Source organism: Schistocerca piceifrons, chromosome X, assembly GCF_021461385.2.
Source record: "Schistocerca piceifrons isolate TAMUIC-IGC-003096 chromosome X, iqSchPice1.1, whole genome shotgun sequence".
NCBI lineage: Eukaryota > Metazoa > Arthropoda > Insecta > Orthoptera > Acrididae > Schistocerca > Schistocerca piceifrons.
Window position 1 is genome coordinate 227,244,849 of NC_060149.1, and position 14,086 is coordinate 227,258,934.

At 40.0% G+C, this 14,086-nt stretch overlaps 1 protein-coding gene across 1 annotated transcript in view; it reads right to left on the reverse strand.

Moving 5' to 3' along the window:
- Positions 1-1,473: 1,473 nt before the first annotated feature.
- LOC124722271 (glutaryl-CoA dehydrogenase, mitochondrial-like) overlaps positions 1,474-14,086 on the reverse strand; it is a 39,946-nt gene continuing 27,333 nt past the window's right edge. The window contains exon 6 of the mRNA XM_047247458.1: positions 1,474-1,536. The gene's annotated coding sequence lies outside the window, so the exon portion shown is untranslated. The remainder of the gene's footprint in view (positions 1,537-14,086) is intronic.

Sequence of the window (14,086 nt, forward strand, 5' to 3'; positions counted from 1 at the left end):
CGCAAGGCGTTCAATACAGTTCCCCACAGTCGTTTAATGAACAAAGTAAGAGCATATGGACTATCAGACCAATTGTGTGATTGGATTGAAGAGTTCCTAGATAACAGAACGCAGCATGTCATTCTCAATGGAGAGAAGTCTTCCGAAGTAAGAGTGATTTCAGGTGTGCCGCAGGGGAGTGTCGTAGGACCGTTGCTATTCACAATATACATAAATGACCTTGTGGGTGACATCGGAAGTTCACTGGGGCTGTTTGTGGATGATGCTGTGGTATATCGAGAGGTTGTAACAATGGAAAATTGTACTGAAATGCAGGAGGATCTGCAGCGAATTGACACATGGTGCAGGGAATGGCAATTGAATATCAATGTAGACAAGTGTAATGTGCTGTGAATACATAGAAAGATAGATCCCTTATCATTTAACTACAAAATAGCAGGTCAGCAACTGGAAGCAGTTAATTCCAATTGAGCACACATAGGACATGATCGGATGAGAACTCCAGCAGCATCCACAAACAGCATTAACCATCATTTACAGCATCATCCACAAACAGCATTAACCATCCCTGCATTGACCAAACAAGTGCAACAGGCGTGTAACTCCACCCCACAAAGTGACATCCGGCACCTGTACAACACAATGCATGCATGTTTGCATGCAACATTCTGGCTGTTATACTGGTTACCAGCACTTCACATTTGCAATGGCTTATCTCACACTTACATGAACCTGTGATCTTTCAATGTTAATATAAGTCTCTTAGTATTGTAGTCATTTTACCAGAACAGTTTTTCTCTGTGACTGTTTCTCTAGAAAGCAAAACAGGCGTACACTATTATTGCATATAATATTGAGGTAAATATTTAGAAATCACTCCTTTTCTCCTCTTCATATCTTTCAGGCAACTATTGCAATATTACCATATTGTCAACATGCATGTGTGAGCATTTTGACTGTTACCTCTTACACCAATCACAAAGTAACTACTGGTGTTACTTTTCATTTCTTATTGATGTAACTAACTGTGTGTGTGTCATGTTGATAAATATAAAACAAAACTAGGTCCCAGCTCTCTGGCAGAAACGTGGCATCTTTTTGACAATATTCAGGCTTTCATTTCAACAGAGTCATATAATAATATAGAATAAAATTTTTAATATGATGTTTTTGGTATTGCACTTTATTGAGTAAAAATAAAAATTATTTATTAACAAATGCATCATGAAAGCATTTTTAGTTCATACAATACCGCAAGCAACTTTGGTGTACAGAAAATATCATAATCTGCAGTCTTCAGTATTAGATTCATAGTTACAGACTAGATGTTCATTACTTAAAGCTACAGGACACTCATTATTCCAAAACTTGTGCAGAAATGTCTGTGTTGCATCTTCTGATGCTATGCTCCATGTGTATTGCATACCTGTACACTGATTTTGAGACAGTATGGATTCTCACTGGAGTTTTTTCCATGTTGGAGGACGATCACAAACTTTCACCATTCATGACACAAATTGGCACTTTTGGTACAACCTAAAATAAAAGAGTATTTATCAAGAGTGTTTCCAAACTGCTTACATTTATATGCAGTACACTGACACTAATAAATATTGTTCAAAATATTAGATATTTCATTGAGTTTGATCCTCCTAGTTGTGTCTCTAACAGAAATATGACTTTCAAATAATAAACTTTCTTCCAGACAATGTAACTGCCATATAAGAAACAATATTATATTATTAATACTGTGGAGAGGCCAGAAAAATGTCGTTCCAGAAGAGGGGCAGCAGCCTCTTTAGTAGTTGCAGGGGAAACAGTCTGCATGATTGACTGATCTGTTACAATAATGTCAGACAATATGGCCTTGCTGTGCTGGTACTGTGAATAGCTGAAAGCAAGGGGGAAACTATAGCCATTACTTCTCCCAAGGACATGCAACTCTACCATATAGTTAAATGATGATGGGATCCTCTTGGGTAAAATATTCCGGAGGCAAAACAATTTCCCATTTGGATCTCCAGGTGGGGACTACTCAGGAGAATGTCATCATTAGGAAAAACAAAACTGGCATTCTATGGATTGGAGCATGCAGTGTTAGATCCCTCAACTGGGTAGGTAGACTATAAAATTTTAAAAAAAGGAAATGCTTAGGTTGAAGTTAGATGGGATGGGGATTAGTGAAGTTTGGTAGCAGGATAAAGAGAACTTCTGGTCAGGAAAGTACACTGTCATCAATAAAAAATCAAATAGGGATAATGCAGGTGTAGGTCTAATAATGAATAAGAAAATATGAGGGTTGCCCAGAAATTAGTGCACCACATTTTTTTCTTCAACAATCCTTTATTGAAGATAACAAGAATTACACACATGAAAGAATGGTGTTTCATCTACATACCCTATTTTTCCACGTAATCTCCATCCCATCTTATGGCCTTCCTCAAGCGCGAAATAAGGGCGTGTATGCCCTGTCAGTACCAATCCGGATCCTGGTGGTGGAGCCAATGCTTCACTGTGTGAATCACCTCCTCATCAGCAAAATGTCTTCACAAATGGCATTCTTTAATGGCCCAAACTAGTGGAAGTCCAAGGGGGCTAGGCTAGGTGTGTCAGGTGTGACAGACACTGCTGCAAATAATGGAGCTCCACCAAATCACCTTCTGACGACCTCACCCTCCATGCCCAGCAACTAACTGTACTTCTGTTGACAGCATATGCTCCATAGACTGTGCACAAGCATTTGTGAATATTCACCACAGTTTCTTTCTCTGCAGTGAGAAATTCAATGATGGCATGTTGCTGTAACATGCATCTCCTACAGATGCCATTTTGAAACTGTCCTGCAGCTACACTATCTGTCAGAAGTGACAGAATCTTGACGCGCTCTCTCTCTCAGGAGACTTCAAATAATATATTTGGAATATTCTGCATTTGTAGCATTGTTTTTGGCTGAGAAAAAAAAATTGGTGCCTTACTTTCTGGGCGACCCTCATAGAATGTGGGTAAGCTACTATGCGCAGCACAGTGAACACATTATTATACACAGGATAGGCATAAAGCCAACACCCACAACAATAGTACGAGTTTATATGCGAACTAGCTCTGCCGATAATGAGGAGGGTGAAACAATGTATGATCAGACAGAAGAAATTATTCAGACACTTATGGGAGAGAAAAATTTAATTGCGATGGGTGACTGGAATTGAGCAGTAGGAAGAGGAAGAGAAGGGAAAATAGTAGGAAAATATGGACCGGGGGAAAGGAACAAAAAAGTAATCTGTGTGGTAAAATTTTGCTCAGAGCATATTTTAATCATCACCAATACTTGGCTCAAGAATCAACAATCATGGAAGACACCTGAGATAATGGGAAGTTTCAGATGATTACATAACAGCAAGACAGAGATTTTTGGAACCAGATTTTAAACTGTAAGACATTTGCGGAGCAGCTGTGGACTCTGACCATAACTTATCGGTCATGAACTGTGGATAAAACAGAAGAATCGATTGCAAGAACGATGGAAATGAACACGGTAGAAAACAAATTGATAGCTTGAGAGATGAAATAGTGAAGGCAGCAGAGGATCTAATAGATAAAAAGACCAGGCCTGCAGAAATCCTTGGACATCACAGGAGATACTAAATTTAACTCATGAAAGAAGAAAATATAAAAATTCAACAAATGAAGTGCCAAAAGAGAATACAAATGTCTAAAACACGCAATTCACAAAAGTGCAAAATGGCTAAGCAGAATGATAGAGGAAAAACATAAATCTATAGAAGCATATATAACTAGGGGGAAGACCGGTACCACCTACAGAAAAATTAAAGAGGCCTTTGGAGAAAAGAAAACTAGCTGTATGGCTGTCAAGAGATCAGATAGCAATCCAGTACCAAGCAAAGAAAAGAAAGGTAGAAGGAGTATATAGAGGGTCTGTCCACGAGAGATGAAGTTGAGGGCAATGTTATAGATATCAAAGAAGACGTGGACGAAGATGAGATGGAAGATATGACACTGTCAGAAGAATTTGACAGAGCACCAAAAGACCTAAGGAGTTGACAACATTCTGTCATAACTACTGATAGCATTGGGAGAACCAGCCATTACAAAGCTCTTCCATCTGGTTTGCAAGATGTATGAGACAGGCAAAACACCCTCAGACTTCAAATAATAAATCTAATTCCACAGAAAGCAGGTGCAGACAGGTGTGAATATTACTAAACTATCAGTTTAATAAGTCATGGTTGTAAAATACTAACATGAATTATTTACATAAGAATGAAAAAAAACTGGTAGAAGCTGACCTCGGAGAAGATAGGTTTGGGTTTTGGAAAACATTGGAACATGTGAGGCAATATTGACCCAACAACCTATCTTAGGTCTTGTAAATAGGTTGAGGAAACGGAAACCCATGTTTACAGCTTGTGTAAATTCAGAGAAGGCTTTTGACAATGTTGACTGGAACACACTCTTTGACATTCTGAAGGTGACAGGAGTAAACTAAAGGGAGTGAAGGATTATATGGAACTTATACAGATATCTCAGTTATAATAAGCCAAGGGCATGAAAGGGAAGCAGTGGTTGAGAAAGGAGTGAGACATTGAGAAAGGAGTGAGACAGGGTTGTAGCATATCCACAATGTTACTCAATGACACTTTTATTTTAGCAATTGTTGGGGCGGGAGCTGCAGTCACTGAATGTGCTGCACTCTAGGTGACTGTTATTCTATGGATACTTACCTCTCCTGTGCACAGAAAATAATGGTGTTTCTTCAAACCACAGTAAATACTCACTTGCAGAAAAAACAACTGTTTAAAATTTACCACTGCATATATCTTCAAAGGAAAAGGAACCAATAATGAAACGTTCTCTGAATGTGCACCACACCTTTTCACTGCTAATACAAAGGTATTTCCACAATTAATCAAGCTATATGTATACACATTTCAATTACTTGAAAAGTGTATCTCATCTGCCTGCATGACATTTGTTTGATTGGATGATTGATTTGGGGGAGGGAACAAACAGCAAAGTCATCAGTCCCATGCATGACATTTATGTCCATCCATATTATTTTCCATTTGTTGTGTGTTGGCCTGATGCAGCTAAGTTTATTGCAGGTCACTCTAAACAGTATGTATTGTCAAAGTTTTTCATCATCGTTATCACTGAGAAACATGGCACCACACCCTCTCAGCTACTGTTCAAAAACAGTATGAACAATAATGGAAATTCATAAACTGTGAGTTACCTTATTACGTTATGGTATGGGAAGATTTCAACTTACTAACTATAGGCTGGAAAACTCTATAATGATTATGGCAAGCAATAACAACAGGGATTTGTGTGATATTGTTATGAATCCTTATCTAAAATTTACCTTGAACAATTAGTAAGGGAAGTGACTTATAAGGAGAAATGTCTTAAATCTAGTTACAAATTGGTCATAACATTTTAATTTAGTTAACATAAAGCAGAGAATCAAAGCTGATATAGCAGTTATAGCATCACCAGCATGAGTGTTATTAGATATGTTAAGAAAGGCAGATAGATATTTCTCATTAATAAATGTGACAAGAAACAGATTTCAGATTATCTGAGCAGACAACATGAAACATTAATCATTCTGCTGTTAGCTGCCCTAAATGGTTGGTATTCCACAATTTTCACTCTTATAAACGACATAAATTGATGTTACAGTATTCATCTGTGGCATGCTAGTGTAGAATATGTGACAAATTCAGCTAAGTAAAAAGACCCAAACATTGCACATGTTTATTTAAATATGTAAACTAACTTTCAGTTTTTCCATGGTGTGAGACCACGTCATGTGTCAGGTAAAACTGATGTAGAATTCTAGAAATATTTTATTGTTTGTATTAAGGCTTGTGTGTATCATAATATATTGTGTATCTTCAAACATCTGTGAGTGCTGCAAAAGATCTGTACTACAATGTCAATTGCAAACTACATTTTGGCAGCAGAACCCATCATTTAGACAACCACTGCCTCCTGATTTCAGTTGGTACATGTGTGCTAAATGATACATTTTTGAGAATTTTTGGAAGCTCTGAGTGCTGTGTGTAACATATTTCACAATAAATCAATGGTTTTGAGCTATAGTTGTGTACTCTGCAAACTTTAGCAGCAATATATTTTTGGAAAATCATTTCCCCACGTGAATCTGTTAATGAAGATGATTTCAACAGAAGTTTGAGACAAAGTAATCTTCAACAATTCACTGAAATTTAACAAAAGCCACTTTCTTGGGTGTTGAAACTTCATATCTTAAAAAGGAACTTGGAGGCCTTGTAGGGTAATAAATCACGAAACTAAAAAATCCAAGATTAGTTTAAAGTTACTTGTTTATTGTTCAACAAAAACAATCAGTTTTTGAAAAAATAATTTAAATTTAATTGGATAAATAAAAAAAATCTACTCACCAAGTGGTGGCAGAACACACACATAAAAGAAAATTGTAATTAAGCAAGCTTTTAGAACCAGTGGCTCCTTCTTCAAGCAGAAGGATTGAAGGGGGAAGAAAGAGGGGTGAAGGAAAAGGACTGGAGAGGTCTAGGAAAAGGGGTGGATTTTGGGAAAGTCACCCAGAACCGCAGATCAGGGGAGACTTACCACACAAGATGAGAAGGAAAGACTGATTGTTGGGGACTGCATCAGATGATATTTGAAAACCTGAGAGCTTAAAGGTGGAACACAGGGTAATATGCAAGACAGAGATTACTGCTTACACATCATGCACGAGTTAATAAGAGCAAAAAGATAAGTACATTGTATGTAACAGATGTGGGAGGGGGTGGTGAAAATAGATAGGTAAGACAATGAAAGATTTAGAAAACTAAAGTGGAGTGAAGAGAAGAGTAGTTACTGTGAAGAAATGCTGGGATGGAAGAAGTTAACATATACTAAGGCCAGATGGTTCGTGAGAACCAAGGACATGTTGTAGTGCTAGTTCCCACTTGCAGAGTTCTGAGAAACTGGTGTCTGGGGAAAGAGTACAGATGGCATGTGTGGTGAAACAGACTCCGAGGTCATGGTTATCATGTTGTAGAGCATGCTCTGCAACAGGATATTGCATGCTCCCAATATACACCCTCTGCCTATGCCCATTCATCCTAATTGATAATCTGGTGGTTGTCATGCAGATATAAAAGGCCAAACGGTGTTTACATACCAGCTGGTACAAGACATGTCATTTCACAGGTGGCTCTCCCTTTGATAGTATATCTTTTGCCAGTTACAGGGCTGCTATAGGTGGTGGTAGGAGGGTGCATATGGCAAGTCTTGCAGTGAGGATGGTCACCGGGCTAGGAGCCATAGGGTAGGGAGATGGGTGCAGACGGAGCACAGGACCCGACAACAATATTGCAGAGATTGGGAGGGCAACAAAAAGCTGTTCTAGATGTGATGGGTACAATTTCAGACAGAATGAATCTAATTTCATGGTATGTTTTTAGGAAGTCATGGCCCTGTTGAAGTAACTGATTACACATTAAAGACCAGGATAATACTGAGTCACCAGTGGTGTGCTTCAAAGCTGTTTTTACAGTGATCAGCAATACGAGGATTGGATGGGATGGCTTGGGAAATCTGCTTTTGAACTTGGCTGGTGGGGTAATTATGTGCAGTGAAGGCTGAGGTGAAATTCTTGGTGTATTGCTCTAAAGAGTTTGCATCTGAACAAATACGTTTGTCTCAAATGCCAAAGCTGTATGGGAGGGAACATTTGACATGTCAAGGCAAACGTATTTGTTCAGATGCAGACTCTTTACAGCAATACACCACCAGTCTCACCTCAGCCTTCACTGCACGTAATTACTTCACCAGCCTAGTTCAAAAGCAGATTTCCCGGGCCATCAAATCCAATCCTGGTACTGCTGATCCCTCCAAAAAAACAGCTTCAGAACACAACACTGGTGACTCAGTATTGTCCTGGACTGGAATGCATAAATCAGCTACTTCGACAGGTCAATGACTTCGTAAAATCATGCCCTGAAATGAGATGCATTCTGTCTGAAATTTTTCCCACCACATCTAGAACAGGTTTTCGTCACCCCCCTCCCCTCCCCTCCCCTCCCTGCTCCTCCCCTCCCCTCCCCTCCCCTCCCTGCTCCTCCCCTCCCCTCCCCTCCCTCACCCCCCAATCTCCACAATATTCTTGTCAGACCCTATGCTCCTTCTGCACCCATCTCCCTACCCAATGGCTCTTACCCCTGTGACCATCCCTGCTGCAAGACTTGCCCTATGCACCCTCCTACCACCAACTATAGCAGCCTTGTAACTGGCAAACATATACTATCAAAGGGAGAGCCACCTGTGAAACAACACGTCATGTACCAGCTGTCATGTAAACACTGTTCGACCTTTTACATCACCTTGACGACCACCAAATTATCAATTAGGATGAATGGACAAAGGCAGAGGGTGTATACTGGCAACATGCAACATGCACGCTCTACAACATGACTATCACGACCTCGGTGTCTGTTTCACCAAACATGCCATCTGGATTCTTCCTCAGACACTAATTTCTCAGAACTCCACAGGTGGGAACTAGCACTACAACATGTCCTTGGTTCTCACCACCCACCTGGCCTTAATTTATGTTAATTTCTTCCACCTCAGCATCTCTTCACAGTAACTACGCTCTGTGTGCTCTCAGGTTTTCAAATCTCATCCGATGCAGTCCTCAATAATCAGTCTATCCTTCTCGTCCCGTGTGGTAAGTCTCCCCCAACCTGCGGTTCTGGGTGACTTTCCCAAAGTCTACCCCTTTTCCTAGACCTCTCCAGTCCTTTTCACTCATCCCTCTTCCTTCCCCTTCAACCCTTCTGCCTGAAGAAGGAGCCACTGACTCTGAAAGCTTGCCTAATTACAACATTCTTTTATGTGTGTGTTCTGCCACTGCTTGGTGAGTAGATGTTTTATCTAGCCAATTAAATTACTGTTTGTTGTTCAGATAAACATTGCACCACCCACATGCAGCCCCACTGTGAATGCTGCTCTCAGGCACTGGGTGAACTACTTGGTGTTTGCAAGTAATTGGAAATTGTCCAGACTGCTATCAAGCATTTGAAAGCCGGTGTGAATGGATGGTTGGGTAGACTTCTGTCAAAGGAGCGTGAACTACTACCCTCTCCCAAGGGTACTGTTCCTTCTCCAGGAAAAACAAGATGTCAACAACTAGACTTTGAGTGGTGAGTCAATGGTTGGTCCAGAGGTAGGCCAGGACTGGGAAGAACTTCAAAGTTCTACACTTATCACTTTTACCAACAGGTTTAAGGTGCTGTCTCCCACTGGAATGATAACTGTTGGGGCAGTAGGACTAAAAAAAAACATTGTTCATTGTTCATTGGTAGCATAGTAGGATAATGCAGTCAATCTACACAGGAAACTGCTTAAAAACACTTCCACATTCCATTTCAAGTGTATGGGGCCCATAACAATTAGTACTGACATGTATATTGAATGTAAACAAGTAAAAGTAGTATGAATGGTCACAGGTTTGTTTGACTCACAGGAATGCTGAAAACCTTAAACTGGCACACACTTGAATATAGATGCCATCTGTTACTGGTAGTGGTGCATACACATCTTGCTGCCAGCCACAAGCACTAGTCATTTTTTTAATAGAATTATTCTTAGTCTCGCAGCCCAACCGAGATGATGCAGCTGTGCCAAATGAAGACACCACATGGGCTTGTCAACAGAGGTTATTAGTCGAGGCCACTGCAGGACAGCAGTTTTGCACACTACATCTCTCCACAGACTTATAGAGGCATGACACCACTGGCCACTCATGTACATCCCCGGCAGCACAGCCAACTCCTGCCCAGGGGGCAGGAGGTTTCTTCCCATGCACACCAGCCACTGCCAGACAGGGGGCCTAGTGTGGTGGGCACCCCTGCTGTGATGTCAGCAGATGGTACTTGGGGCCACAGAAGCCATAGCAGCATAAAATTTGCACAATGATGGTGCAGGGTCCATGCAACCAGCTTATGTAACAAGGTCACTGGCACGATATAGTGCCGCACCGGCAACAAGGGTTGTGCGGGCAGACAGCCAAGCAGAATTTGGCAGCCAGCTGGACACTGACCCTATGCATCAAGCAGTTCAGATGTGTCAATAAAAGAACTTGTTACATTTGCAGCTGCCGTCCTCTGCCATCTGGGCTCGACCTCAGCTCCACCACCCATTTGCAGCATCCTGGCTTCTAGCCACCGCACCCTGCACCACGAGCACTGTACCTTAATCAGTCCCACAATCAGCAATTATTTTGCCAACACATCAGTGAAAAGATCTGTGCTCAGCTGTGAAAATAAACGTGTATGAACTTCCTTGTGTAGTCAGTCAGTGATAGGTGTAAATATGGATAAGGGAGACATGATTGTTGAACCTGTTAGAGCGCTATCGATGAGTTATCCTGCCACTGTCAAAAGTCCATTATATTCGGTAACTAACTTGGCCAACTAGTGTTATTATCTGGAGAGAAAGTGGACTGATTAGATGAGTATTACTAATGAAATTATTTTTATAAACTGCTGATACTATGAAAAAGTGTGAGAACTGGTCATCAGTTGCGTGCAACTTAATCTGAATAAATAAGGAAGAGTATCAAAATTAAATCAATGGTGTTACATCCGTCCCTGAACTGTGAGAACACCAACTAATACAATTTCAGGATCTGAGACTAAATTATTCATGCACCACTGAGGACTTGCAGCGACACTGCCAGATTGGTACCTTAGTAAGGTGGACTTTATTATTATTATTATCATTATTATTATTACTATTACTACTACTACTACTACTACTACTACTACTACTATTTTTATACGCAAACTATCTATGAACTGAAGTGACATGTAAAGGAAACGGGTCAATGCTGGCACATCAAGAGTCCCAGAATCACTCCTCATCAATACGTACTTGTCAGAAGTACAAACAATGGCTTTACTGCGTTCAGGTGTGTCTTTATTGTTTCTAGATTGTTTTTGCTGTGAAAAACTGTAGACAATCATTTCATTTCACACTGACTTTATAATCTGCAGAATATACCAGCCACAAACAAGAAATGCATGATAATATTCTTCAAATTACATAGACGTACATGACTGCTGCATTTGTCTCCCTGTCTGGAGTGCGGAGATTCCTGTGCCTACATGGGGCAGCCTGTGTGCACAAATCAGAAGCCCGTGTGACTCTGCGAAGTTGCATTCACCCCCTCACTTCTCCGTTCAATGGCTACATGCACCTATAGTGCGCGTCATTTATGTTGGCGGCCGTGTTTAGGTTCGTTCTGCGCATCTGACGTCACAAAACACAGTCAGCCAATGAACAGAGAACGACGTTGCCAGATCTCGACTGCAGTGCAGAGCACGGATGAGTGTTTTCAGTTTTAGAAACGTTCAGTCATAAATAAAGTAAAAGAACAAAATCAATGTCTTGATAGCAGACTTTCTTTTATAGAAAGTTTGCAAAAAGCATTCTTTATACCAATTGCTTCATATTCTATTAATTAATTAAACCTAACAAGTAATAAGACTCCTAATTCAGGCGATAGCAAGGAAAAGTGTTTGTATCAATCTCACTAACCGCTTTTTCGCAATAAGGAACAGCGGTAAGTGTTTATTTCCTATTTTACTTTGACGAAGCGTCAGTAATTCATAGTCATACCAACAGTGTTTGTCAGTATTTTGCATGACGTGTTAGACTCCTCATGTAGTTACATTGTAAGATGAGCTGCGTTAGCGTAATGGTTAAGGTGTTGGGCTACTAAGCAGAAGGTTATAACGGTTAAGGTGTTGGGCTACTAAGCAAAAGGTTATGAGTTCAAACCTTGTGCAGTGCTTAATATTTTCTTTATTTAAAAACAATATCGCAGTGTCTTACTTCACGAATTTTATTCGTTTGAATGCAATTTTTTGAAATTTCTAGTGCTTTGTCTCTTCATTAACCCTTTCGCTGCTGCAGACACGTGCTCCCCGCATTCCACGCTGTGCGTGATTTTGTCATCACTGGACTGCTAGTCTGTGCAGACACATGGTGTTCCCACTGCTTTGACACACTTATCATTCGATTTCACAAAAACCATTTGGCCCAAAAATTAGATTTTTACACATCTTCTTGACTGATATCTTCCCCCCATAAATGACTTAATTTTGTTTCAATGTTCAACACAGTTATTGTGCAGCATTAAATGTAGTAAACCATTGCACGAAATTTTGAAGAGTTTGCAGAGGTAAAAGTCCATAGAGTATACTTTCCGTATGGTCGATTTTAGTTGCCACAATGTTGAGATTGAAATGTGGACAAGATACCTAAATTTCATATAAAATTTACTGTATAACAATATCTCATTTAATTTAAGTATCACATAGGTGTCATATGTAATATTGAGAAATATTCCATCTTTCGCGACTGTAACAAAAGTTTTATTTACACTGGGCAAGTTTGGCTTTATTTTAAAGCACTTCAATCAACGAAAGGTATGGCACATACACAATGGTACTCATGTTCTCTTTCTTGTTTTTGTTCCACAGTTGCAGTTTTACCAATGGTATTGAAATATATTCCTCTTCCGCAACTGTAATAAGCGACTTATTTAGACCAGACGCATTTCTCTCTTTTGAAGCATCTTCAGAGGACAGTATTTTGTCTCCTCCATTGCCAAGTCACCTTTCATAGTTTTGTGCTGCGGTAACACAATATTCAACGTTTGTGTCAGCTGATCAGTGTTTTAGCAAATAAATGCTGTTTGTGTGTGCCACACACAAAAATTATATTTGACATAGCTCAGAACACTTCACTGATAGATGGAGTCCTAATGTTTTTGTAAGTCCACAGTTTTGTTTAATGTATTTTGTCTACTTCCTTTTGATCGCTTGAAGTGCTTTTAAATAAAGCCAAATGTGCCCAGTGTAAATAAAACTTTTGTTACAGTCGCGAAAGATGGAATATTTCTCAATATTACATACGACACCTATGTGGTACTTAAATTAAATGATATATTGTTATACAGTAAATTTTACATGAAATTTAGGTATCTTGTCCACATTTCATTCTCAACGTTGTGGCAACTAAAATCGACCATACGGAAAGTATACTCTATGGACTTTTACCTCTGCAAACTCTTCAAAAATTTCGTGCAATGGTTTACTATATTTAATGCTGCATAATAACTGCGTTGAACATCAAAACAAAATTAATTCATTTATGGGGGGAAGGTATCAGTCAAGAAGATGTGTAAAAATCTAATTTTTGGGCCAAATAGTTTTTGTGAAATCGAATGATAAGTGTGTCAAAGCAGTCAGAACACCATGTGTCTGCACAGGCGAGCAGTGCAGTGACAAACGCGCACAGCGCAGAATGCAGGGAGCACGTCTTTGTATCAGCGAAAGGGTTAATGCGGCCGTGGTAGCTTTACTTCATGAACTGCGCGCTCCCCCCTAAATGTAAGCTTGCGAACTATTCTATACTATGGCACTGCTTCTCTTGGTGCGTGCGTCGTGTGCAACTGGCAACGCAGCAATCTCCCGCATCTGGGCGGGCATGCGCGAGCCGCCAAGATAAAAGAATTGAACTATAGTGCACACATAAAGTTACACAGATGTAAACACACCATTACAAGCAGGTTAGTTTACATGCATCTAGCAGTAGTTTTGTCAGAGAAAGTTGTTGTTGCGTCAAAAGAAAACTTCACCTGATAAGACAATAAATTATGAGACAGAATTTCTTCCCAGTGCCTATTTTCTGGGGGCAAAACTGTTAGTACGGCCATAACATACAAAATTATACAAAAATACCCTAGCTTTCAAAACTATCTGCTGCTACTGCTGCTGGTGTTTGTGTGTGTGTGTTTGTGTGTGTGTGTGTGTGTGTGTGTGTGTGTGTGTGTTTTGTATGTTCCACATCTTCTCCTAAACCAGTGGACCAATTTCAACCAAACATGATATACATATCCATTACTGTCAAGCAACAATTACTGAGGGGTAAGAACCACCTACCCACCACAGTTCAGGACATATGACTTCATTAACACTGAGATGCATGAAAAACTGCTACATTG